The following is a 27379-nucleotide window of genomic DNA, read 5'->3' on the forward strand; positions in this document are numbered from 1 at the left end:
ATTTTGTTGTCGTCCCATGCCTTTTTTCCGTTAGTCTCCGTTGTGAAATCTAGCCCGCCTGGTCCCGTGGTGAAATGCTCCAATGGATCCACTAACTGCATAGTTTCTGCTGCTTATGGTGTGTTTCCTGATCGTAGCACCTGCAGGGCTGCGCGGGTTGTGTATCCCTCTACCGAAGAGCATCTTGTGGCCTACGTTGCCGAGGCCGTACAGAAGAACCAGACGATGAGTGTTGTGACTCGCTACGCCCACAGCATTCCCAAACTTGTATGCCCTGCTGGAGATGCCGGTCTCATCATGATCAGCACTCTCCATCTAAACCATGTTGTTGCTGTGGACGAACACAGCATGAGCATGACGTTCGAAAGTGGTGTGACCCTTAAGGATCTCATTGATGCCGCTGCCAACGAAGGTCTTGCGTTACCTTATTCGCCATACTGGTTGGGTGTAACCCTAGGGGGAATGCTAGGCACTGGTGCTCATGGTAGTTCCCTCTTTGGCAAGGGCAGTGCTGTTCATGAATTTGTTGTGGGCATGAGATTAGTAGTCCCAGCTTCGGAAGACGAGGGATATGCTAAGGTTGTGACCCTCAATGAAGCAGATAAGGAGCTAAATGCGCTCAAAGTTTCTTTGGGGGTTCTCGGAGTCATTGGTCAGGTATGAAAGATTTTCAATATTTGTAAAAATGAATTAATTTCTCAGCCTAGGTTTCTGTGATTCAAATACCCTTGTTATATACTTGGGATTATGTAGATAATGATGAGGTTTCTGTGATTCAAATACCCTTGTTATATACTTGGGATTATGTAGATAATGATGATGAATCATACTAGCTTTTTCTAAATATCTATCCAAGTTATTTAAGGTAATAATATTCAAAATTTTAATAATACATTATACTAAATAGAAAATCTTAATAATGAATTATACTAAACTAGCAATTGCACTACATGTTGCAATGGAAACCCCTTAACGGTGTAGGATGTTATAAAAAATTTTAGAAACTAGATAAATCTTGAAAAGAAAATATTTAATTGGATCATCCATATGAAGTTTTCTTTGACTTCTTACTAGGAAAATATTTTTACAAAGTTACCAAGATATAGCTAAGATTTTTATTAGTATTAAAAATGATGAGGAAAGCCATTATGGAGTAATTTACTATGTTTTTTACTAGATTACATCATTTGCTTGTATACTAAGTAATAATAAAGCTAAAACGAAATCATAAATGTGGGCACATGACTTTTGTGGCCCATGGTCTTAGAGCCTGTCAATTATATGTGATGAAGTTGTTAAAATCTTGAGGATTCTCTATTGTAATATTCCTGAATTGATTGGAGGGCTCACTTTGGCTAGTTTGGATTCTTTTAAGCCATGAGAAATAGTAGATATATTATTCAATTTTCTCGTAAGGGATTCTAGGGTAAAATATGGTGTTCATGTATTTTTAATTGTTTTTGTGTTATCATGTATTATAAAACATATTTATTTCTATCTCATTTTTTACTACAAGTGGTTTCAAAGCCAAGAGATTGTGGCTTGTAGAAGGAGGTATGGTTGCAAATGACAACATGTTGAGAGTAAAACTAACATTGAGAAGCCTGATTACAGAGAAGCCTGATTGGGATTTTATGTACATACATGAATATTGTATGAGAGGATAGATGTCTAGTAGGGTGATAAGCAACTAATTATTTAGATATAGGAAATAGATCTTACAAACTAATAACACCTTACTAAGATTATTTGCAACCAAATAAAATAAAAAATAAAACATTATTAGAATTATTCTTTCATTAATAATAAAACTAGCTATTCAATTATACAAATTTCCTTCTATAATGATATAAAAATAATCTAATTATTTTATTACTCTTAAAATTATATATATATATATATATATATATGATAAAATAATCTAATTATTTTATTACTCTTAAAGTTAAAAGAATTGACTAAATAAACAAAAATATATAGTTCAAAAACCAAATCCATATTAAAAGCATTTATAAAATTGCACCACAAATACCAAAGGGCCAAAACTCTTAATATGTATAATTTAAAAACCAAATTCATATATACATATTAAAAACCAAATTCATATTAAAAACATTTATAGAATTGCAATACAGATACCAAAAGGTCAGATTTCTTACTATAGAAATCTCTTATAGCCAGAATGAGAAACAATGTGCACTATGGATTCCAACAATCTAATATGAAATTCTTTTAAATATTTTAGAAAAAATAATAAAAAAAATTGAGACGAAAAAATAATAAATAGCAATGTGCATTATAATTTATGAAAAGAAAAAATAATAAATAAAAATATGTAATATAATTTATTACAATTTAATTTAGAAATTTCTTAGACATGAACTTAAAAAAACAATAGCGAACAATAATAAAAATATTTGAAAAGAAAAAATAATAAATAACCATGTGCATTATAATTTATTACATTTAATTTAGAAATGTCTAAATTAAATTTCTTAGACATGAACGAAGAAGAAACAACACGAACAACTAAGAAAAAACAATATAAATCTGAAGAAAAATAGAATATATATATATATATATATATATATATATATATATATATATATATATATATATATATATATATATATATAAACATTCAAAAACCAATCTTTGAATTTTATGTTTAAACTGCTCTTTACATGATTTTTAAAATTGATTTTTCCCCATTTTATTTGATTTGTGAAAATAATTTAAATAATTGTGATTTGTGTCATTGGTTAAAATCATTAAAAGATTAATCATAATATAGTGTTAATACTCATCAAAGTTGATGAGTGAATTTGATTACCACGGAACAGAAAGTAGGCCCCTCTCTTTAAAGTTGTCAATGTCCTTAAGACGGAACAAATTTGGCTGGATCCTTAGACTTCTCAATGAAGAAAGCTCCCAAAAACTACTAGGGAGCATTTTCAACCCCATAATTTTCAAATCAAGCTTTCGCAGCAGTAATGCCATTTGTGAACTGCAGCGTTAGATTATAATATCTTTCATAAACCTATTTCCCTTCTTCTATTTGCTGGCTTTTTTGAAAGTTTCTATAATGTGCCTTTCAATAGGTAGTGGAATTCAGACCAAGTCCTCAACATATAAGCCGTCACATGAGCAGAAATGGAAGTTCGGTGATTTTTCAAGGGGGTGAATCCTTAAAAATGAATACACGGGCAAAAGTTATAATTATAGCTGACCACCATTGGGACTTTATAGTTTTTTATTACGAAGTACTCTGTGTTTCTGCAGACTCTTAGTGGCTCTATACAGTCTCTTCTGAGATTGATTGAAACTTGGGAACAAACTCCTCTCATTTCCCTTGGGACCATGTCAAAGGTTTAGGAATGTTTGCACAGTGGATAGTACTCTCACAAGATTCCCTTGCCATTACCCTTATCATGTCTGAGACCTCACCGCTAGCTTCTAATATATGTATTTTTCTTGCCCCGTAGTTCCTTCCCTGCAAAACTCCAGTATTAATGGCAATATCATTTGAAATGATCATGTGGTTATAACAAAGAGAATGTGGAACCCTGGGAAATTGGGGATCTAAGTTGAGAAACATGATAGCTACAACAAGGCCATCTCAGCAATTCAAATATGATGCGGGAAACTATGCTCTGAACTTTGATGATGGGTGCTAGAAGGAACTGCATGAGCATTACATGGCCTACAAATATCATGCCTTAACCCTGGGAAATTAGGGAGCCAAGTTGAGAAACATGATAGCTACAACAATGCCATCTCACGAATTCAAATATGATGCTAGAAGCTATGCTCTGAACCTTGATGATGGGTGCTAGCAAGAACTGCATGAGCATTGTTTGGCCTGCAAATATCATGCAGATGCAGTGCACCCAGTAGTAGTTGACACATGCAAACACAACTCTTAGGTTTGAACGTACTGTGATATAACAGTTGGTTGAAGTCTGAGACAAAATAGCAATGGGTTTGGATTATTTTGTAGAGTCTTTGATTAGTTTCTCCTTGCTATTTGAATTTGATTACTTGTTGAAAAGGGACAAAGCACATCCAAATCCGGAGGGGATGAAATTCACTATTATACTGTTATCTGTTTCCACTTTAGTAATCTACTCCCTTGCCTTACTGTCATGACCAACTACAACATCATATCCTCATTAATCGTCATGAACAATTCATTACTCAAGTTGTCAACTCTCCATAAGGGATTGTTAGATTGCATTAAACTAGATATCATCACCCTTATATGCCAAACCAATTCCATCCCTTTGGGTGTGGAAGTTCCAAGAATGCATGTCGTCCCACTAGAAGAGGCCATCAAATTGACCTTGGGTTGAATTAAATCTGTTAGTACAATTTTTTTCTACAACTACGCCAACCACTATAACCATACAACAACATTAACTATACAACAAATATATCTATATGCATATAATTAATATGATTTTTAGGGAGTAGCTTGTAAGCAGAGGTTGTCAAGACCTCAAGAGCTCATGAAACTTAGCTTCATAATGAGAGGAATTTCCCAATCTTGTATGTTAAAATTAGTTTATACTGTCTCACCATTTTTCTCAAACTTACGTTCCTATTTTCAGAGGAGTATGGTATGGAATTGAAGTTTTTGGTAAGAAAATGTCATCATGCCCACACTATTTTGTTACAAATGTGGGACGAAATGAATGTTGTCTGGGAGTAATAGATTTTGGTTATCAGAGATTGGGACTGCTTCTCTCTTTCATTGTATTTAGAAATGCCTTTATTGAAGGAGTGGTGGGGAATCTGTTCCATGTTGTAGTTGTTGATTGCATAATTGGTTGGATGGTTGGCATGGCTTTCTACTATTGCCTTGGCACAATTTGAGGTCGGTGAAGCTGAAGTTGTAAAAGCAGCAAGTAGCAATATTCCTAATGTAGGAATTGCTTGGGTAGGAAATATAGCAATTTTTGTTGCAAGCCTATTAAGGGGTAGGTTCAAGCTGGAGATTGGTGCCAGAGATGTTTTGCCTACCAATAGAGGTCCTGAGATGAAGGAAATTAATGGGTTTGGATCGACCACATGTACAAGGAAATCTGAAGATGAAAATAAATATGGTAATGTTGTTGTTATAATGTTGTCAGGTCACATGCCTAGTTCCTCTATGAAGCAATTCATGAAGTATATCCACCATTCCCATGGTGTGGATTCCATATGCTTGAATTTCCTTTCTTTAGGGTCTACACCAGTCCATGCAGAGGTTTTCTTATGTCAATACATTGCATTCTGGACAGTCTCTGTTGCATAGGAGCAGAGATTTCAATGCATTGCATTCTGGATAGTAGAAGAGATTACAACCATTCTTTCTCTTCGGATGCCTTGTACATTAAAAATACTATCATTCCTCGTGCCTATTGCCATGTTCAAATTTCCTAACAAATGGCTGCCATGGGTATAAACAGGACCTGTTGCATGTCACGGAGAATGGGGAAGAATCCCTTGTTGCATTCTGTGAAATTCTTCATCATATTTCTTCGATATCGAAAGAAAACAATTTCATCTACATTCTAGTGCGTCTAGTGGGCAGTGATGACTAGACCAAGCAAACACATCAAGCACCAATTCATAATGAAATGCAAGTGGAAATCCCTATACTAACTACTATCTAGATGCTCCTGAAATGACAAGCATTGTGAAAACAAAGACATTAAAGCATACTGAAGCTGCATCCAAAGGTCTAACTGGTGAATTATCAGACATCACAAGTATCTCCAACATTGACATGTTTTCTGGTTTGAATATCCCAACTGCCATAGTGCAGAATAAAGCACATCAAACTTCAGGTCATAGTGAAAATGTTAGTGAGTAAGAGGATCAATGGACAAATATTTTATCACTTGGATCACCAAGTTAGTGATATAATTAATAGGATTTTTAGGGAGCCATTTGTAAGTAGAAGTTGCCAAGAGCTCATGAAGCTTAGCTACATAATCAGAGGAATTTCACAATCTAGTATGTTAAAATTAGTTTATATTTTCTCATCATTTTTCTCAAACTTAAGTTCTTGTATTCACACGTGTATGGTATGGAATTTAACTTTGTTTTAAAGAAAATGTCATCATGCCCTCACTATTTTTTTATAAATGTGGGACGACATGAACGTTGTTTGGGAGTGATAGATTTTAGCTATCAGAGATTAGGATTGCTTCTCTCTTTCATTGTATTTAGAAATGGCTTTATTGAATAAGTGTCAGGGAATCTGATCCATGTTGTATTTGTTGATTGCATACTTGGTTCCATGGTTGGCATGCTATCTGTTATTGCCTTGGCACAATTTGAGGTAGGTGAAGCTAAAGTTATAAAAGCAAGTAGCAATATTCCTGATGTAGGACTTGCTTGGGTAGGAAATTTAGAAATTTTTGTTACAAGACTATTAAGAGGTAGGCTCGATCTGGAGATTAGTGCCAGAAATGTTCAGGTTACAAATAGAGGTCTTGAGATGAAAAAAATTAATGGTTTTGGACTGACCACAGGTACAAGGAAATCTGAAGATGAAAAGGAATATGGAAATGATGTTGTTTTAATGTTGTGAGGTCACACGCCCAGTTCCTCTATGAAGCAATTCATGAAGTATATCTAGCATTCCCATGGTGTGGATTCCATAGGCCTGAATTTCCTTCCTTTAGGGTCTGCACCATTCCATGTAGACATTTGCTTATGTGAATGCATTACATTATGGACAGTCTCTGTTGCAGAGGAATAGAGATGTCATTGCATTGCATTCCAGACTATAGAAGAGATCAAAACCACGCTTGCTCTTCGGATCCCAAGTAAACTAAAATGACTCTAATTCCTAGTGCCTATTGCCAAGTTCAAATTTCCTTACAAATGGTTGCCATGGGAGTAAATAGGACCTGTTGCATGTCACCGAGAATGAGGCAGAATCCCCTACCACAGCCTTTGAACTGCTTCATCATGTATCTTCGATATCAGTAGAAAACAGTTGCATTTGCATTCTTGTGTTTCCAACAGGCAGTGATGATTGGACCAATCAAAGTAAAATCTGTCAAAGAATTAGTGTTGCAGGGGGAGGCTATCAGTTCTATAAATTTATTGAGGGATTGTTTTCTCCTTAGGAGCTGTGGGAATGATCTAATGAAATTCATGGTATATAGTACATGCAATTCAATCCTAGTCTAGGCTCCATAGAACAAACTAGGACCATTGATCTATGCCAAACAGGTGGTAACAAAATTGATTTAGAGAACGTCACAAGTAGCTCCAACATCAATGCAATTTTATGTCTACTAGTTAATTTTACAGATTCTTTATTTTTGTTTTCCTTTTCTAGGTCATGCTTCAAAAATTTTCCCTACAACAAAACATTATGTTTTAAAAAAATTCTATCCTGGATTTATGATTAAAATAATTTCTTATGATGCAAAAGCATCCTAGATTTATTGTGAAACTATTTACTTATGATGCAAGAAAGAAGTAGAAGGTGGAGAGAAGGGCCATCACATCCTAATTAGAACCTGGAGTGGAACCTAAAATTCCAATAGGGCCTCCATAATCTTTAGTAAGAACTCAAATGCATTGGAAGGATAGGGAATGGAGCTCGCGCTGCATGAAGAAATGGCGATGGCTAGGGTTCTGCCCTAGCCCCCTTGCGAGCCAAACCCATCCGTGATCTAGCTTCTCATGGCTGGATTAACCTCATCAAGCTTTGATTCTAGGCATTTGTCCTCGAGGATGGTTGATCAGATCCTTTCAACCTCCCCTCAAAACTCTGACATTTGTCTTTTCAAGCTCATTTAGTTTCAGCTGTCTTCCTCCCCTGGTGCATCTGAGTCCTCCGTGACAGTGATGGCTACCCTCCTAGAGTTGATCTGCACAAATGAACTTCAGAATTGTGAAAACCTTAGTTAAAAGAGGAGGCTATTTTCTTAGGAAAACCAATACATAGTTCAATGTTCAAAATATTCAAGATATCCCTTTTCAAATGTCTCCATGTTCAACATTCTATGTATATACAAATACTAACTGCTACAACATTCAACAGATACAAACTATCAAAACTCTATATCTAAAGCCATACGGAAAGCATATAATGGGCCAGAGTATCCATGTGCACCGAGCAAAAATAGAGAATCCATGGGACCTATTTTTCAGTAGACATACATTCCCATCAAGTCTATCCATCCATACGCACCCATATTGTAAACAAATCCATTTTTATGGCCAGAAGGAAATGGCAGTGGAACACACCAGTTATAATTACAGCTGCCCACCATTGGGACTTTACATTTTTTTATTACGAAGTACTTTGTGTTTCTGCATACTCTTAGTGGCTCTATACAGTCTCTTTGAGATTAATTTCATTCTAGTGCATCCAGTGGGCAGTGATGACTGGACCAAGCAAAACATCAAGCAACAATTCATAATGAAAATGAAAGTGGAAATCCCTATTCTAACTACTATCTAGATGCCCTTGAAATGACAAGCATTGTGAAAACAAAGACACTTAAGCATACTGACGCTACATCCAAAGGTATAACTACTGAATTAGAGGACATCACGAGTATCTCCAACATTGACATGTTTTCTGGTTTGAATATCCCAACTGCCAAAGTGCAGAATAATGCACATAAAACTTCAGGTCATAGTGAAAATGTTAGTGACTAAGAGGATCGGTGGACAAAGATTTTATGGCTTGGATCACCAAGTTATTGATATAATTAATAGGAATTTTAGGGAGCCGTTTGTAAGCAGAAGTTGCCAAGAGCTCATGAAGCTTAGCTACATAATCGGAGGAATTTCACAATCTATTATGTTAAAATTAGTTTATATTATCTCATCACTTTGCTCAAACTTAAGTTCTTGTTTTCACACGAGTATGGTATGGAATTTAACTTTTTGTTAAGAAAATGCCATCACGCCCTCACTATTTTGTTATAAATGTGGGATGGCATGAACGTTGTTTGGGAGTGATAGATTTTAGCTATAAGAGATAGGACTGCTTCTCTATTTCATTGTATTTAGAACTGGCTTTATTGAAGAAGTGTCAGGGAATCTGATCCATGTTGCAACTGTTGATCGCATACTTGGTTCCGTGCTTGGCACGCTATTTGCTATTTCCTTGGCACAATTTGAGGTTGGCGAAGCTAAAGTTGTAAAAGCAAGTAGCAATATTCCTGATGTAGGACTTGCACGCCCTCACTATTAGGGAGCCGTTTGTAAGCAGAGGTTGCCAAGAGCTCATGAAGCTTAGCTACATAATCGAAGGAATTTCACAATCTAGTATGTTAAAATTAGTTTATACTATCTCATCACTTTGCTCATGCTTAAGTTCTTGTTTTCACACGAGTATAGTATGGAATTTAACTTTTTGTTAAGAAAATGCCATCACGCCCTCACTATTTTGTTATAAATGTGAGACGGCATGAACGTTGTTTGGGAGTGATAGATTTTAGCTATCAGAGATTAGAACTGCTTCTCTCTTTCATTGTATTTAGAAGTCGCTTTATTGAAGAAGTGTCAGGGAATCTGATCCATGTTGTAGCTGTTGATCACATACTTGGTTCCATGGTTGGCACGCTATTTGCTATTGCCTTGGCACAATTTAAGGTCGGCGAAGCTGAAGTTGTAAAAGCAAGTAGCAATATTCTTGATGTAGGACTTGCACGCCCTCACTGTTAGGGAGCCGTTTGTAAGCAGAAGTTGCCAAGAGCTCATGAAGCTTAGCTACATAATTGGAGGAATTTCACAATCTAGTATGTTAAAATTAGTTTATACTCTCTCATCACTTTGCTCAAACTTAAGTTCTTGTTTTCACACGAGTATGGTATGGAATTTAACTTTTTTTTAAGAAAATGCCATCATGCCCTCACTATTTTGTTATAAATGTGGGACAACATGAACATTGTTTGGGAGTGATAGGTTTTAGCTATCAGAGATTAGGGCTGATTCTCTCTTTCATTTTATTTAGAAGTGGCTTTATTGAAGAAGTTTCAGGGAATCTGATCCATGTTGCAACTGTTGATCGCATACTTGGTTCCATGGTTGGCAGGCTATTTGCTATTTCCTTGACACAATTTGAGGTCAGCGAAGCTGAAGTTGTAAAAGCAAGTAGCAATATTCCATATGTAAGACTTGCTTGGGTAGGAAATTTAGAAATTTTTATTACAAGCCTGTTAAGAGGTAGGCTCGATCTGGAGATTAGTGCCAGAAATTTTCTGGCTATAAATAGAGGTCATGAGATGAACGAAATTAATGGTTTTGGACTGACCACATGTACAAGGAAATCTGAAGATGAAAAGGAATATGAAAATGATGTTGTTGTAATGTTGTGAGGTCACAAGCCCAGTTCCTCTATGAAGCAATTCGTGAAGTATATCTGGCATTCCCATGGTGTGGATACTATAGGCCTGAATTTCCTTCCTTTAGGGTCTACACCATTACATGTAGATGTTTGCTTATGTCAATGCATTGCATTTCGGATAGTCTCTATTGCAGAGGAATAGAGATGTGAATGCATTGCATTCCCGATTATAGAAGAGATCACAACCACGCTTGCTCTTCGGATGACTAGTACATTAAAAGACTCTAATTCCTGGTGCCTATTGCCATGTTCAAATTTCCTAACAAATGGTTTCCATGGGTATAAATGTGACCGGTTGCATGTCAGCGAGAATGAGGAAGAATCCCCTACCGCAGCCTTTGAAATACTTCATCATATATCCTTGATATCAGAGGAAAATAGTTGCATCTTCGTTCCTGTGCGTCCAGTGGGCAGTGATGATCGGACCAAGCAAAGTAAAACTCCCAAAGAATCAGTGTTACAAGTGGAGGCTATCAGTTCTATAAATTTATGGAGGGATTTTTTTCGCCTTAGGAGTTGTGGGAATGATCTAATGAAATTTGTGGTATATAGTACATGCAATTCATTTCCTATTCTAGGATCCATAAAACAAACTGGGACAACTGATCTATGCCAAATAGGTGGCAGGAAAATTGATTTAGAGAACATCACAAGTAGCTCAAACATCAATGTGATTGTATGTCTGCTAGTTAATTTTACAGATTCTTTATTTTTGTTTTCCTTTTCTAGGTCATGCTTCAAAAATTTTCCCTGCAACAAAACCATATGCTTAAAGAAAAATGATATCCTAGATTTATGATTAAAATAATTTCTTATGATGCAAAAGCATCCTAGATTTATTGTGAAATTATTTAGTTATGATGCAAGAAAGTAGTAGAAGGTGGAGAAAAGCGCCATCACATCCTAATTAGAGCCTGGAGTGGAACCTAAAATTCCAATAGGGCCTCCATAATATTTTGTAAGAATTTGAATGCATTGGAAGGATAGGGAATGGAGCTCGCGCTGCATGAAGAAATGGCGACGGCTAGGGTTCTTCCCTAGCCCCCTTGCGGGCCAAACCCATCCGTGATCCAGCTTCTCATGGCTGGCTTAACCTCATCAAGCTTCGATTCTAGGCATTCGTCCTCGGGGATGGTCGATCCGATCCTTTCGACCTCCCCTCACAACTTTGACATTTGTATTTTGCAGCTCATTTCATTTCAATTGTATTCCTCCCCTGGTGCATCTGAGTCCTCCGTGATGGTGATGGCTACACTCTTAGAGTTGATCTGCACAAATGAACTTCATAATTGTGAAAACCTTAGTTAAAAGAGGAGGCTATCTTCTTAGGAAAACCAGTACATAGTTCGATGTTCAAAATATTCAAGATATCCCTTTTCAAATGTCTCCATGTTCAGCATTCTATGTATATACAAATAGTAACTGCTACAACATTCAACAGATACAAACTATCAAAATTGTATATCTAAAGCCATATAGAAAGCATATAATGGGCCAGAGTATCCACGTGCACTGAGCAAAAACAGAGAATCCATGGGACCTCTTGTTCAGTAGACATACATTCCCATCAAGTCTATCCATCCATACGCACCCATATCATAAACAAATCCATTTTTATGGCCAGAAGGAAATGGCAGTGGAACACACCAGTTATAATTATAGCTGACCACCATTGGGACTTTACAGTTTTTTATTAGGAAGTACTATGTGTTTCTGCAGACTCTCAGTGGCTCTATACAATATCTTCTGAGATTGATTGAAACTTGGGAACAAAATCATCTCATTTCCCTTGGGACCATGTCAAAGGTTTAGGAAACATCTGCATATGGGATAGTACTCTCACAAGATTCCCCTGCCATTACCCTTGTCATGTCTGAGACCTCACCGCTGGCTTCTAATATATGTATTTTTCTTGGCCCATAGTTCCTTCCCTACAGAACTCCAGTATTAATGGCAATATCATTTGAAATTCTCATGTGGTTATAGCAAAGGGAATGTGGAACCCTGGGAAATTAGGGATCCAAGTTGAGAAACATGATAGCTACAACAAGGCCATCTCAAGGATTCAAATATGATGCTGGAAGCTATGCTCTGAACTTTGATGATGGGTGCTGGCATGAATTGCATGAGCATTACTTGGCTTGAAAATATCATGCCTTAACCCTGGGAAATTAGGGAGCCAAGTTGAGAAACATGATAGATACAACAAGGCCATCTCAGGGATTCAAAAATGATGCTAGAAGCTATGCTCTAAGCGTTGATGATGGGTGCTGGTAGGAACTGCATGAGCATTGTTTCGCGGCTGGCCTGTAATATCATGCCTATGCAGTGCACCCAGTAGTACTTGACACATGCAAACCCAACTCTTAGGTTTGAATGTACTGTGAAATAACAGTTGGTGGATGTTTGAGAGAAAATATCAATGGGTTTGGATTATTTTTTAGTGTCTTGGATTAGTTTCTCCTTGCTATTTAAATTTGATTACTTGTTGAAAAGGGACAAATCACATCCAAATCCGGAGGGGATGAAATTCATTGTTATACTGTAATCTATTTCCACTTTAGTAATCTACTTCCTTTCCTTACTGTCATGACCAAATAAGACATCATATCCTCATTAATTGTCATGAATAATCCATTGCTCAAGTTGTCAACTTTCCATAAGGGATTGGTAGATTGCATTAAAATAGATATCATCACCCTTATATGCCAAACCAATTCCATCCATTTGGATGTGGAAGTTCCAAGAATGCATGTCGTCCCGCTAGAGGAGGCCATAAAATTGACCTTATGTTGAATTAAATCTGTTAGTACAATTTTTTTTACAACTACACCAGCCACTATAACCTTACAACAACATTAACCATACAACAACTATATCTATATGCATATAATTAATATGATTTTTAGGGAGCAGCTTGTAAGCAGAGGTTGCCAAGAGCTCAAGAGCTCAAGAGCTCATGAAGTTTAGCTTCATAATGAGAGGAATTTCACAATCTAGTATGTTAAAATTAGTTTATACTGTCTCACCACTTTTCTCAAACTTATGTTCCTATTTTTAGAGGAGTATGGTATGGAATTGAACTTTTTGCTAAGAAAATGTCGTCATGCCCACACTTTTTTGTTATAAATGTGGGACAAAATGAATGTTGTCTAGGAGTAATAGATTTTGGTTATCAGAAATTGGGATTGGTTCTCTCTTTCATTGTATTTAGAAATGTCTTTATTGAAGGAGTGGTGGGGAATCTGATCCATGTTGTAGTTGTTGATTGCATACTTGGTTGCATGGTTGGCATGGCTATCCGCTATTGCCTTGGCACAATTTGAGGTTGGTAAAGCTAAAGTTGTAAAAGCAGCAAGTAGCAATATTCCTGATGTAGGAATTGCTTGGGTAGGAAATATAGAAATTTTTGTTACAAGCCTGTTAAGAGGTAGCTTCGATCTGGAGATTGTTGCCATAGATGTTCTGCCTACCAACAGAGGTCATGAGCTGAAGGAAATTAATGGGTTTGGACTGACCACATGTACAATGAAATCTGAAGATGGAAAGGAATATGGTAATGTTGTTTTTATAATGTTGTCAGGTCACATGCCCAGTTCCTCTCTGAAGCAATTCATGAAGTATAACCACCATTCTCATGGTGTGGATTCCATATGCTTGAATTTCCTTCCTTTAGGGTCTACACCAGTCCATGCAGAGGTTTTCTTATGTCAAGGCATTGCATTCCGGACAATCTTTGTTATAGAGGACCATAGATGTCAATGCATTGCATTACGAATGGTAGAAGAGATCACAACCATGCTTTCTCTTCAAATGCCTCGTACATTAAAAAGACTATCATTCTTGCTGCCTATTTCCATGTTAAAATTTCCTATCAAATGGATGCCATGGGTATAAATAGGCCCTGTTGCATGTCACTGAGAATGGGGAAGAATCCCTTGCTACATTTTGTGAAATGCTTAATCATATTTCTTCGATATTAGAGGAAAACAGTTTCATCTGCATTCTAGTGTATCCAGTGGGTAGTGATGACTGGACCAAGCAAACACATCAAGCACCAATTCATAGTGAAAATGCAAGTGGAAATCCCTCTACTAACTACTATCTAGATGCTCTTGAAATGACAAGCATTGTGAAAACAAAGACACTAAAGCATACTGAAGTTGCATCCAAAGGTCTAACTGGTGAATTAGTGGACATCACGAGTATCTCCAACATTGACATGTTTTCTATAGAATAATTCACATCAAACTCCAGGTCATAGTGAAAATGTTAGTGAGTAAGAGGATCAAAAGACAAAGATTTTATGGCTTGGATCACCAATTTAGTGATATAACTAATAGTATTTTTAGGGAGTCGTTTGTAAGCAGAAGTTGCCAAGAGCTCATGAAGCTTAGCTACATAATCAGAGGAATTTCACAATCTAGTATGTTAAAATTAGCTTATACTGTCTAATCACTTTGCTCAAACTTAAGTTCTCGTTTTCACATGAGTATGGTATGGAATTTAACTTTTTGTTAAGAAAATTCCATCACGCCCTCACTATTTTGTTATAAATGTGGGTACGGCATGAACGTTGTTTGGGAGTGATAGATTTTAGCTATAAGAGATTAGGACTGCTTCTCTCTTTCATTGTATTCAGAAATGGCTTTATTGAATAAGTGCCAAGGAATCTGATCCATGTTGCAGCTGTTGATCGCATACTTGGTTCCATGGTTGGCACACTATCTACTATTGCCTTGACACAATTTGAGGTCAACGAAGTTGATGTTGTAAAAGCAAGTAGCAATATTCCGGATGTAAGACTTGCTTGGGTAGGAAATTTAGAAATTTTTGTTACAAGTCTTTTAAGAGGTAGGCTCGATCTGGAGATTAGTGCCAAAAATGTTCTGGCTACAAATAGAGGTCTTGAGATGAAGGAAATAAATGGTTTTGGACTGACCACATGTACAAGGAAATCTGAAGATGAAAAGGAAAATGGAAATGATGTTGTTGTAATGTTGTGAGGTCACATGCCGAGTACCTCTATGAAGCAATTCCTGAAGTATATCTAGCATTCCCATGGTGTGGATTTCATAGGCCTGAATTTCCTTCCTTTAGGGTCTGCACCATTCCATGTAGAGGTTTGCTTATGTCAATGCATTCCATTCCGGATAGGCTCTGTTGCAAAGGAATAGAGATGTCAATGCATTGCATTCCAGTCTATAGAAGAGATCACAACCATGCTTGCTCTTCCGATGCCTAGTAAATTAAAAAGAATCTAATTCCTGGCGCCTATTGCCATGTTCAAATTTCCTAACAAATGGTTTCCATGGCTATAAATAGGACCTGTTGCATGTCACTGAGAATGAGGCAGAATCCCCTACCACAGCCTTTGAAATGCTTCATCATATATCTTCGATATCAGAAGAAAACAATTGCATCTGCATTCCTGTGCGTCCAGCAGGTAGTGATGATTGGACCAAGCAAAGTAAAAACTGCCAAAGAATCAGTGTTGCAGGTGGAGGCTATCAGTTCTATAAATTTATGGAGGGATTGTTTTCGCCTTAGGAGTTGTGGGAATGATCTAATGAAATTCGTGGTATATAGTACATGCAATTCAATTCCTAGTCTAGGCTCCATAGAATAAACTGGGACCACTGATCTATGCCAAACAGGTGGTAGGAAAATTGATTTAGAGAACATCACAAGTAGCTCCAACATCAACGCGATTGTATGTCTGCTAGTTAATTTTACAGATTCTTTATTTTTGTTTTCCTTTTCTGAGTCATGCTTCAAAAATTTTCCCTCCAACAAAACCATGTTTTTAAAAAAATATGATATCCTGGATTTATGATTAAAATAATTTCTTATGATGCAAAAGCATCCTAGATTTATTGTGAAACTATTTACTTATGATGCAAGAAAGTAGTAGAAGGTGGAGAAAAGGGCCATCACATCCTAATTAGAACCTGGAGTGGAACCTAAAATTCCAATAGGGCCTCCATAATTTTTAGTAAGAACTCAAATGCATTGGAAGGATAGGGAATGGAGCTCGCGCTGCATGAAGAAATGGCGATAGCTAGGGTTCTTCCCTAGCCCCCTTGCAGGCCAAACGCATCCATGATCCAAATTCTCATGGCTGGCTTAACCTCATCATGCTTCGATTCTAGGCATTCGTCCTCGAGGATGGTCGATCAGATCCTTTTAACCTCCCCTCACAAATTTGACATTTGTATTTTGCAGCTCATTTCGTTTCAGCTATCTTTTTCCCCTAGTGCATCTAAGTCATCCATGACAGTGATGGCTACCCTCCTGGAGTTGATCTGCACAAATGAACTTCAGAATTGTGAAAACCTTACTTAAAAGAGGAGGCTATTTTCTTAGGAAAACCAGTACATAGTTCGATGTTCAAAATATTCAAGATATCCCTTTTCAAATGTCTCCATGTTCAACACTTTATGTATATACAAATACTAACTGCTACAACATTCAACAGATACAAACTATCAAAACCGTATATCTAAAACCATATAGAAAGCATATAATGGGCCAGACTATACATGTGCACCAATCAAAAATAGAGAATCCATGGGACCTCTTGTTCAGTAGACATACATTCCCATTAAGTCTATCCATCCATACGCACCCATATCATAAACAAATCCACTTTTATGGCCAAAAGGAAATGGCAGTGGAACACACCAGTTATAATCATAGCTGGCCACCATTGGGACTTTACAATTTTTTATTATGAAGTACTCTGTGTTTCTGCAGACTCTTAGTGGCTCTATACAGTCTCTTCTGAGATTGATTGCATTCTAGTGCATCCGGTGGGCAGTGATGACTGGACCAAGCAAACACATCAAGCAACAATTCATAATGAAAATGCAAGTGTAAATCCCTATACTAACTACTATCTAGATGCTCCTGAAATGACAAGCATTGTGAAAACAAAGACACTAAAGCATACTGACGCTGCATCCAAAGGTCTAACTGGTGTATTAGCGGACATCACGAGTATCTCCAACATTGACATGTTTTCTGGTTTGAATATCCCAACTGCCAAAGTGAAGACTAGTGCACATCAAACTTCAGGTCATAGTGAAAATGTTAGTGAGTAAGAGGATCAGTGGACAAAGATTTTATGGCTTGGATCACCAAGTTAGTGATATAATTAATAGGATTTTAAGTGAGTCGTTTGTAAGCAAAAGTTGCCAAGAGCTCATGAAGCTTGGCTACATAATCGGAGGAATTTCACAATCTAGTATGTTAAAATTAGTTTATACTATCTCATCACTTTGCTCAAACTTAAGTTCTTATTTTCACACGAGTATGGTATGGAATTTAACTTTTTCTTAATAAAATGCCATCACGCCCTCACTATTTTGTTATAAATGTGGGACGACATGAACATTGTTTGGGAGTGATAGATTTTAGCTATCAGAGATTAGGACTGCTTCTCTCTTTCATTGTATTTTGAAGTGGCTTCATTGAAGAAGTGTCAGGGAATCTGATCCATGTTGCAGTTTTTGATCACATACTTAGTTGCATGGTTGGCACGCTATTTGCTATTGCCTTGGCACAATCTAAGGTTAGCGAAGCTGAAGTTGTAAAAACAAGTAGCAATATTCCTGATGTAGGACTTGCTTGGGTAGGAAATTTAGAAATTTTCGTTACAAGCCTGTTAAGAGGTAGGCTCGATCTGGAGATTAGTGCCAGAAATGTTTTGGCTATAAATAGAGGTCCTGAGATGAAGGAAATTAATGGTTTTGGACTGACCACATGTACAAGGAAATCTGAAGATGAAAAGGAATATGGAAATGATGTTGTTGTAATGTTGTGAGGTCACATGCCGAGTTCCTCTATGAAGAAATTCATGAAGTATATTTGGCATTCCAATGGTGTGGATTCCATAGGCCTGAATTTACTTCCTTTAGGGTCCGCACCATTCCATGTAGAGGTTTTCTTATGTCAATGCATTGCATTTCGAACAGTCTCTATTGCAGACGAATAGAGATGTGAATGCATTGCATTCTCGACTATAGAAGAGATCACAACCACGCTTGCTCTTCAGATGCCTAGTACATTAAAAAGACTCTAATTCCTGGTACCTATTGCCATGTTCAAATTTCCTAACAATTGTCTGCCATGGGTATAAATGTGACTGGTTGCATGTCAACGAGAATGAAGCAGAATCCCCAACTGCAGCCTTTGAAATGCTTCATCATATATCTTCTATATCAGAAGAAAATAGTTGCATGTACATTCCTTTGCATCCAGCAGGCAGTGATGATTGGACCAAGCAAAGTAAAAACTGCCAAAGAATCAGTGTTACAAGTGGAGGCTATCAGTTCTATAAATTTATGGAGGGATAGTTTTTGCCTTAGGAGTTGTAGGAATGATCTAATGAAATTTGTGGTATATAGTACATGTAATTCATTTCCTAGTCTAGGCTCCATAGAACAAACTGGGACCATTTATCTATGCCAAATAGGTGGCAGAAAAATTGATTTAGAGAACATCACAAGTAGCTCCAAAATCAATGCGATTGTATGTCTGTTAGTTAATTTTACAGATTCTTTATTTTTGTTTTCCTTTTCTAGGTCATGCTTCAAAAATTTTCCCTGCAACAAAAGCATATGTTTAAAAAAAAATTATATCCTGGATTTATGATTAAAATAATTTCTTATGATGCAATAGCATCCTAGATTTATGGTGAAATTATTTAGTTATGATGCAAGAAAGTAGTAGAAGGTGGAGAAAAGGGCCATCACATCCTAATTAGAGCCTGGATTGGAACCAAAAATTCCAATAGGGCCTCCATAATCTTTAGTAAGAACTCGAATGCATTGGAAGGATAGGGAATGGAGCTCGCGCTGCATAAAGAGATGGTGATGGCTAGGGTTCTACCCTAGCCCCCGTGCAGGCCAAACCCATCCGTGATCCAGCTTCTCATGGCCAGCTTAACCTCATCAAGCTTCGATTCTGGGCATTTGTCTTCGGGGATGGTCGATCAGATCCTTTTGACCTCCCCTCACAACTTTGACGTTTGTATTTTGTAGCTCATTTCATTTCAGCTGTCTTCCTCCCCTGGTGCATCTGAGTCCTTCATGATGGTGATGGCTACCCTCTTAGATTTGATCTGCTCAAATGAACTTCATAATTGTGAAAACCTTAGTTAAAAGAGGAGGCTATTTTCTTAGGAAATCCAGTTCATAGTTCGATGTTCAAAATATTCAAGATATCCCTTTTCAAATGTCTCCATGTTCAGCATTCTATGTATATACAAATAGTAACTGCTGCAACATTTAACAGATACAAACTATCAAAACTGTATATCTAAAGCCATATAGAAAGCTTATAATGGGCCAGAGTGTCCATGTGCACCGAGAAAAAATAGAGAAACCATGGGACCTCTTGTTCAGTAGACATACATTCCCATCAAGTCTATCCATCCATACACACCTATATCATAAACAAATCCAGTAGTATGGCCAGAAGGAAATGGTAGTGGAACACACCAGTTATAATTATAGCTAACCACCATTGGGACTTTACAGTTTTTTATTACGAAGTACTCTGTGTTTCTGCAGACTCTTAGTGGCTTTATACAGTCTCTTCTGAGATTGATTGAAACTTGGGAACAAACTCACCTCATTGCCCTTCGGACCATGTCAAAGGTTTAGGAAATGTCTGCACAGGGGATAGTACTCTCACAAGATTCCCCTGCCATTACCCTTGTCATGTCTGAGACCTCAACATTGGCTTCTAATATATGTATTTTTCTTGGCCCATAGTACCTTCCCTGTAGAACACCAGTATTAATGGCAAAATCATTTGAAATGCTCATGTGGTTATAGCAAAGGGAATGTGGAACCCTGGGAAATTAGGGATCCAAGTTGAGAAACATGATAGCTACAACAACGCCATCTCAGGGATTCAAATATGATGTTGGAAGCTATGCTCTGAACTTTGATGATGGGTGCTGGCAAGAACTGCATGAGCATTACTTGTCCTGCAAATATCATGCCTTAACCCTGGGAAATTAGGGAGCCAAGTTGAGAAACATGATAGATACAACAAGGCCATCTCAGGGATTCAAATATGATGCTGGAAGCTATGCTCTAAGCTTTGATGATGGGTGCTGGCAGGAACTGCATGATCATTGTTTGGCAGCTGGCCTGCAAATATCATGCCTATGCAGTGTAGCCAGTAGTACTTGACACATGCAGACCCAACTCTTAGGTTTGAACGTACTGTGAAATAATAGTTGGTGGATGTCTGAGACAAAATATCAATGGGTTTGGATTATTTTATAAAGCCTTGGATTAGTTTCTCCCTGCTATTTGAATTTGATTACTTGTTGAAAAGGGACAAAGCACATCCAAATCCGGAGGGGATGAAATTCACTGTTATACTATTATCTATTTCCACTTTAGTAATCTACTTCCTTTCCTTACTGTCATGACCAAATACGACATCATATCCTCATTAATTGTCATGAATAATCCATTACTCAAGTTGTCAAATTTCGATAAGGGATTGGTAGATTGCATTAAAATAGATATCATCACCCTTATATGCCAAACCAATTCCATCCCTTTGGATGTGGCAGTTCCAAGAATGCATGTTGTCCCACTAGAAGAGGCCATCAAATTGACCTTGGGTTGAATTAAATATGTTAGTACAATTTTTTTTTACAACTACACTAGCCACTATAACCATACAACAACATTAACCATACAACAATTATATCTATATGCATATAATTAATATGATTTTTAGCTAGCCGCTTGTAAGCAAAGGTTGCCAAGAGCTCAAGAGCTCATGAATTTTAGCTTCATAATGAGAGGAATTTCACAATCTAGTATGTTAAAATTAGTTTATACTGTCTCACCACTTTTCTCGAACTTATGTTCCTATTTTTAGAGGAGTATGGTATGGAATTGAACTTTTTGCTAAGCAAATGTCATCATGCCCACACTATTTTGTTATAAATGTGGGACGAAATGAATGTTGTCTAGGAGTAATAGATTTTGGTTATCAGAAATTGGGACTTCTTCTCTCTTTCATTGTATTTAGAAATTTCTTTATTGAAGGAGTGGTGGGGAATCTGATCCATGTTGTAGTTGTTGATTGCATACTTGGTTGCACGGTTGGCATGGCTATCTGCTATTGCCTTGGCACAATTTGAGGTCGGTGAAGCTGAAGTTGTAAAAGTAGCAAGTAGTAATATTCCCGATGTAGGAATTGTTTGGGTAGGAAATATAGCAATTTTTGTTACAAGCCTGTTAAGAGGTAGGTTTGATCTGGAGATTGGTGCCAGAGATGTTCTGCCAACCAATAGAGGTCCTGAGTTGAAGGAAATTAATGGGTTTGGACTGACCACATGTACAAGGAAATTTGAAGATGGAAAGGAATATGGTAATGTTGTTGTTATAATGTTGTCAGGTCACATGCCCAGTTCCTCTATGAAGCAATTCATGAAGTATATCCACAATTCTCATGGTGTGGATTCCATATGCTTGAATTTCCTTCCTTTAAGATCTGCACCAGTCCATGCAGAGGTTTTCTTATATCAATGCATTGCATTCCAGATAGCCTCTCTTGTAGAGAAGCATAGATGTCAATGCATTGCATTTCGGATGGTAGAAGAGATCACAACTATTCTTTCTCTTTAGATGCCTCGTACATTAAAAAGACTATCATTCCTGCTGCCTATTGCCATGTTCGAATTTCCTAACAAATGGCTGCCATGGGTATAAACAGGCCCTGTTGCATGTCATTGAGAATGGGGAAGAATCCCTTACTACATTCTGCGAAATGCTTCATCATATTTCTTGGATATCAGAGGAAAACAGTTTCATTTGCATTCTAGTGGATCCAGTGGGTAGTGATGACTGGGCCAAGCAAACACATCAAGCACCAATTCATAATGAAAATGCAAGTGGAAATCCCTATACCAACTACTATCTAGATGCTCCTGACATGACAAGCATTGTGAAAACAAAGACACTAAAGCATACTGAAGCTGCATCCAAAGGTCTAACTAGTGAATTAGTGGACATCACGAGTATCTCCAGCATTGACATGTTTTCTAGTTTGAATATCCCAACTGCCAAAGTGTAGAATAATGCACATCAAACTTCAGGTCATATTGAAAATGTTAGTGAGTAAGAGGATCAATGGACAAATATTTTATGGCTTGGATCACCAAGTTAGTGATATAATTAATAGTATTTTTAGGGAGCCGTTTGTAAGCAGAAGTTGCCAAGATCTCATGAAGCTTAGCTACATAATCGGAGAAATTTCACAATCTAATATGTTAAAATTAGTTTATACTGTCTCATCACTTTGCTCAAACTTAAGTTCTCGTTTTCACACAAGTATGGTATGGAGTTTAACTTTTTGTTAAGAAAATGCCATCATTCCCTCACTATTTTTTTATAAATGTGGGATGGCATGAACGCTGTTTGGGAGCGATAGATTTTAGCTATAAGAGATTAGGATTGCTTCTCTCTTTCATTGTATTTAGAAATGGCTTTATTGAAGAAGTGGCAAGGAATCTGATCCATGTTACAGTTGTTGATTGCATACTTGGTTCCATAGAGGTCCTGAGATGAAGGAAATTAATGGTTTTGGACTGACCACATGTACAAGGAAATATGAAGATGAAAAGGAATATGGAAATGATGTTGTTGTAATGTTGTGAGGTCACATGCCCAGTTCCTCTATGAAGCAATTCATGAAGTATATCTGGCATTCCCATGGTATGGATTCCATAGGCCTGAATTTCCTTCCTTTAGGGTCTGCACCATTCCATGTAGAGGTTTTCTTATGTCAATGCATTGCATTCCAGACAGGCTCTTTTGGAAACATATAGAGATGTCAATGCATTGAATTCCAGACTATAGAAGAGATCACAACCATGCTTGCTCTTTGAATGCCTAGTACATTAAAAAGACTCTAATTCCTGGTGCCTATTGCCATGTTCAAATTGCCTAACAAATGGTTGCCATGGGTCTAAATAGGAACTGTTGCATGTCATCGAGAATGAGGCAGAATCCCCTACCACAGCCTTTGAAATGCTTCATCATATATCTTCGATATTAGAAGAAAACAGTTGCATCTGCATTCCTGTGCGTTGAGCAGGTAGTGATGATTGGACCAAGCAAAGTAAAAACTACCAAACAATCAGTGTTGCGGGTGGAGGCTATCAGTTCTATAAATTTATGGAGGGATTGTTTTCGCCTTAGTAGTTGTGGGAATGATCTAATGAAATTCGTGGTATATAGTACATGCAATTCAATTTCTAGTCTAGGCTCCATAGAATAAACTGGGACCACTAATCTATGCCAAACAGGTGGTAGGAAAATTGATTTAGAGAACATCACAAGTAGCTCCAACATCAACGCGATTGTATGTCTGCTAGTTAATTTTACAGATTCTTTATTTTTGTTTTCCTTTTCTGGGTCATGCTTCAAAAATTTTCCCTGCAACAAAACCATATGTTTAAAAAAAATATGATATCCTGGATTTATGATTAAAATAATTTCTTATGATGCAAAAGCATCCTAGATTTATTGTGAAACTATTTACTTATGATGCAAGAAAGTAGTAGAAGGTGGAGAAAAGGGCCATCACATCCTAATTTGAACATGGAGTGGAACCTAAAATTCCAATAAGGCCTCCATAATCTTTAGTAAGAACTCAAATTCATTTGAATAATAGGGAATGGAGCTCTCGCTGCATGAAGAAATGGTGATGGCTAGGGTTTTGCCCTAGCCCCCGTGCAGGCCAAACCCATCCGTGATCCAACTTCTCATGGTTGGCTTAACCTCATCAAGCTTCGATTCTAGGCATTCGTCCTTGAGGATGGTCGATCAGACCTTTCGACCTCCCCTCACAACTCTGACATTTGTATTTTGAAGCTCATTTCATTTCACCTGTCTTCCTCCCCTAGTGCATCTGAGTCCTCCGTGACAGCGATGGCTACCCTCCTGGAGTTGATGTGCACAAATGAACTTCAAAATTGTGAAAACCTTAGTTAAATGAGGAGGCTAGTTTCTTAGGAAAACCAGTACATAGTTCGATGTTAAAAATATTCAAGATATCCCTTTTCAAATGTCTCCATGTTCAGCACTCTATGTATATACAAATACTAACTGCTACAACATTCAACAGATACAAACTATCAAAACTGTATATCTAAAACCATATAGGAAGCATATAATGGGCAAGAGTATCCATTTGCAGCGAGCAAAAACAGAGAATCCATGGGACCTCTTGTTCAATAGACATAAATTCCCATCAAGTCTATCCATCTATATGCACCCATATCATAAAAAAATCCATTTTTATGGCCAGAAGGAAATGGCAGTGGAAGACACTTATGAGCAGCGTGAAACATTAAAAGCCCTAATGTTAAAACCCTAAAATTTATTGGTCGAAACCCTAAAGGTCAAGAATGAAAGCCTTATAAGCCTTTGTAGAACCCAAATGGAGGTAACCACTAACTTGGTGGCGTTCTGCCTCCTCAGAGCCTTTCCTCCAATGGAGTTACGAGCGCCATGGAGCCAAACTAAAATTTCGAATAAAGATTCGAAGAAACAACCAGGTCTGAAAAAATTTGACATATCCATCAAAATCAAGTATGTGAGAGGCGAGCATGGCATTCCCTGTAACTTCTTGCTTCATTCACGACAGAAAACATTGCGTGCAATTCCAATGAAGGGTACTTTGTAAGACACAGGTTCTTCGATAGCTCTTTCTGGCCAAAATGATGAGTTGCAACTGGATGAGTTCGTTAACCATGGTAATGGCACGGGAAGATGCATGCCCAACACATACCCCAATGCCCATGCCTCAAAACTCAATTATGTCACATTCGGGAAAGATAGCAAGGTTTTGGCATGTTCAATCAACTGGGTGAAAGATGACCCGAATTTGACATATTAAATCAATGGTTGGAAACACTCCAATCGTCTAATGATTCATCATACGGAGGGGAGATATGACATGAGGGCAAGGAGGGGAATTCATTTCAGAGGGAACGTCTTACGGCGTAATAATTTCAATTAGTTGATTACAAACTTAGACCAAAATTATTCAATATGATGAATTATAAAATTATATGAAAGAATTTTATTAGTTATTGTGTATTGATTATGAGCATTTTATGATTTTATGGGTGTTGTCTAAAGAGGCCCAATCTTTATTATGATTTTATGGACATTGTTTAAGGAGATCAGAATCTTATTTTGATAGTGAAATTTTTTTTAGAATCTCGTGAGAATTTTTTGAAGAAATCTTATTGTATAAGTATTTGAATCATGATGCTAAAAATAGATTCAACACCCTAAAAAATACTGAAATACCCAATAGTATATAAATGTTTGAATCATGGTGAAAATCAATTCAACACCCTAAAAACAGTGAAATACCCAAAATCATTATACTTGACACTTCCAAAAATTTCAGGTAGAATTTCCATTTCTTCCAGAGAAATTATAGCGTTTGTGGATCAATGAGAAATTATAGCGTTTGTGGATCAATGATTTGATTGAGATCGTTTTTGCGGATAAATGATTTGATTGAGATGAGAGATTATAGCAAGGCTGATTATGGTGTTTTCTCTTACCAATTCATTGTATGGATAAATCATTTGATTGATAGAAGAGATTATAGCAAGTTGAGTATTTATTTTCATCAATACTAGGGATCTTTAGGTTTTTCTCTGTGCTGCGCAGGTCACCCTCCAATTGCAACCGATGTTCAAGCGATCCATCACGTACGTTGAGCAAGATAACTTCGATCTCGAGAACAGGATAGCGCAGCTTGGCCTGGAGCACGAATTCGCAGAAGTTACGTGGCATCCTGCTCAGCAAAAGGTCGTCTATAGAGTGGACGATCGAGTGCCTGTTAATACATCCTGCAATGGAGTAAACGATTTCATAGGGTTTCGACCTACTTTTTCTTCTTTGCTAGCCACTGCCAGGATAGCAGGTAATAGAATCTAACCTGCATGCCCACCCACATTGATGCACGTATTGAAATTTATATCATCTAAGGTTGAGTTTATCAAATTTGATGTTCTTGATTTCTATTAATTCATTAATGTTTGAATTTGCAGAGGAGGTCGAACAAAGCCATAATAGCACTCACAGCGTGTGTACTGTTGCCGCCGTTCAAGTTAATTCCTTTATGGAAGTGGGTACAGCACTGAAGAACAACGATCTTCTGTTTCAGGGATATCCAGTGATTGGGTACCAGAATAACATGCAAGTTGCAGGATCTTGTCTCAGAAGCCCCGAGGACGGACTAGAGGCAGCGTGCGCATGGGATCCTAGAATCAAAGGTTTGTCCAAAATCGGACAATTTCTTTCTGACGTAAAGAAGATTAGGGAAATGGTTCCGAAGAGTCTGTGTGGGGTTGAACTATACAATGGTTTTCTGATGCGTTATGTAAAAGCTTCAAGTGTTTATTTGGGGAAACAAGAGGATTCAGTTGACATTGAAATGACTTATTATCGAGCCAACGATCCGAACACTCCCAGGCTGCATGAAGATGTGTTGGAGGAAATTGAGCAAATGGCTCTCATGAAATATGGAGGTTTGCCTCACTGGGGAAAGAACAGGAACATTGCATTTGATGGGGTCATGAAAAAATACAGCAAATACGAGGCCTTTCTGGCCAAATACGATCCTCAGGGACTCTTTTCCAATGAGTGGACGGATGGTGTTCTGGGAATAGGAGAGGCGGGAGTGATCATAAAGAAGGATGGATATACTCTGAAAGGACTGTGCGTGTGCTCAGAAGATGCGCAGTGTGCTCCTGATAAAGGCAACTTCTGCAAACCTGGGAGGATGTACACAGAAGCACGTGTTTGCAGACAAGAAGAACATAAGATTGGTACAGTCTCAGTATTGTATAAGTTCATATGGCCTCTACTTACTAAGTTGATATCGTATTCTACTGTTGTCTTTGTTTCAGGTGTTTGGTTTTATTGGTATGTTTTAAAAGAGTAG

The 27379-nt window shown here is 37.4% G+C and overlaps 1 pseudogene; it reads left to right on the plus strand.

The window, feature by feature from the left end:
- Window positions 1-27379, plus strand: LOC149214241 (L-gulonolactone oxidase 5 pseudogene; annotated as a pseudogene).

The sequence above is a fragment of the Pinus tabuliformis genome, chromosome 1_1 (assembly GCF_031772625.1).
Source record: "Pinus tabuliformis cultivar Carrire ecotype Pingquan chromosome 1_1, CPIR1, whole genome shotgun sequence".
Lineage (NCBI taxonomy): Eukaryota > Viridiplantae > Streptophyta > Pinopsida > Pinales > Pinaceae > Pinus > Pinus tabuliformis.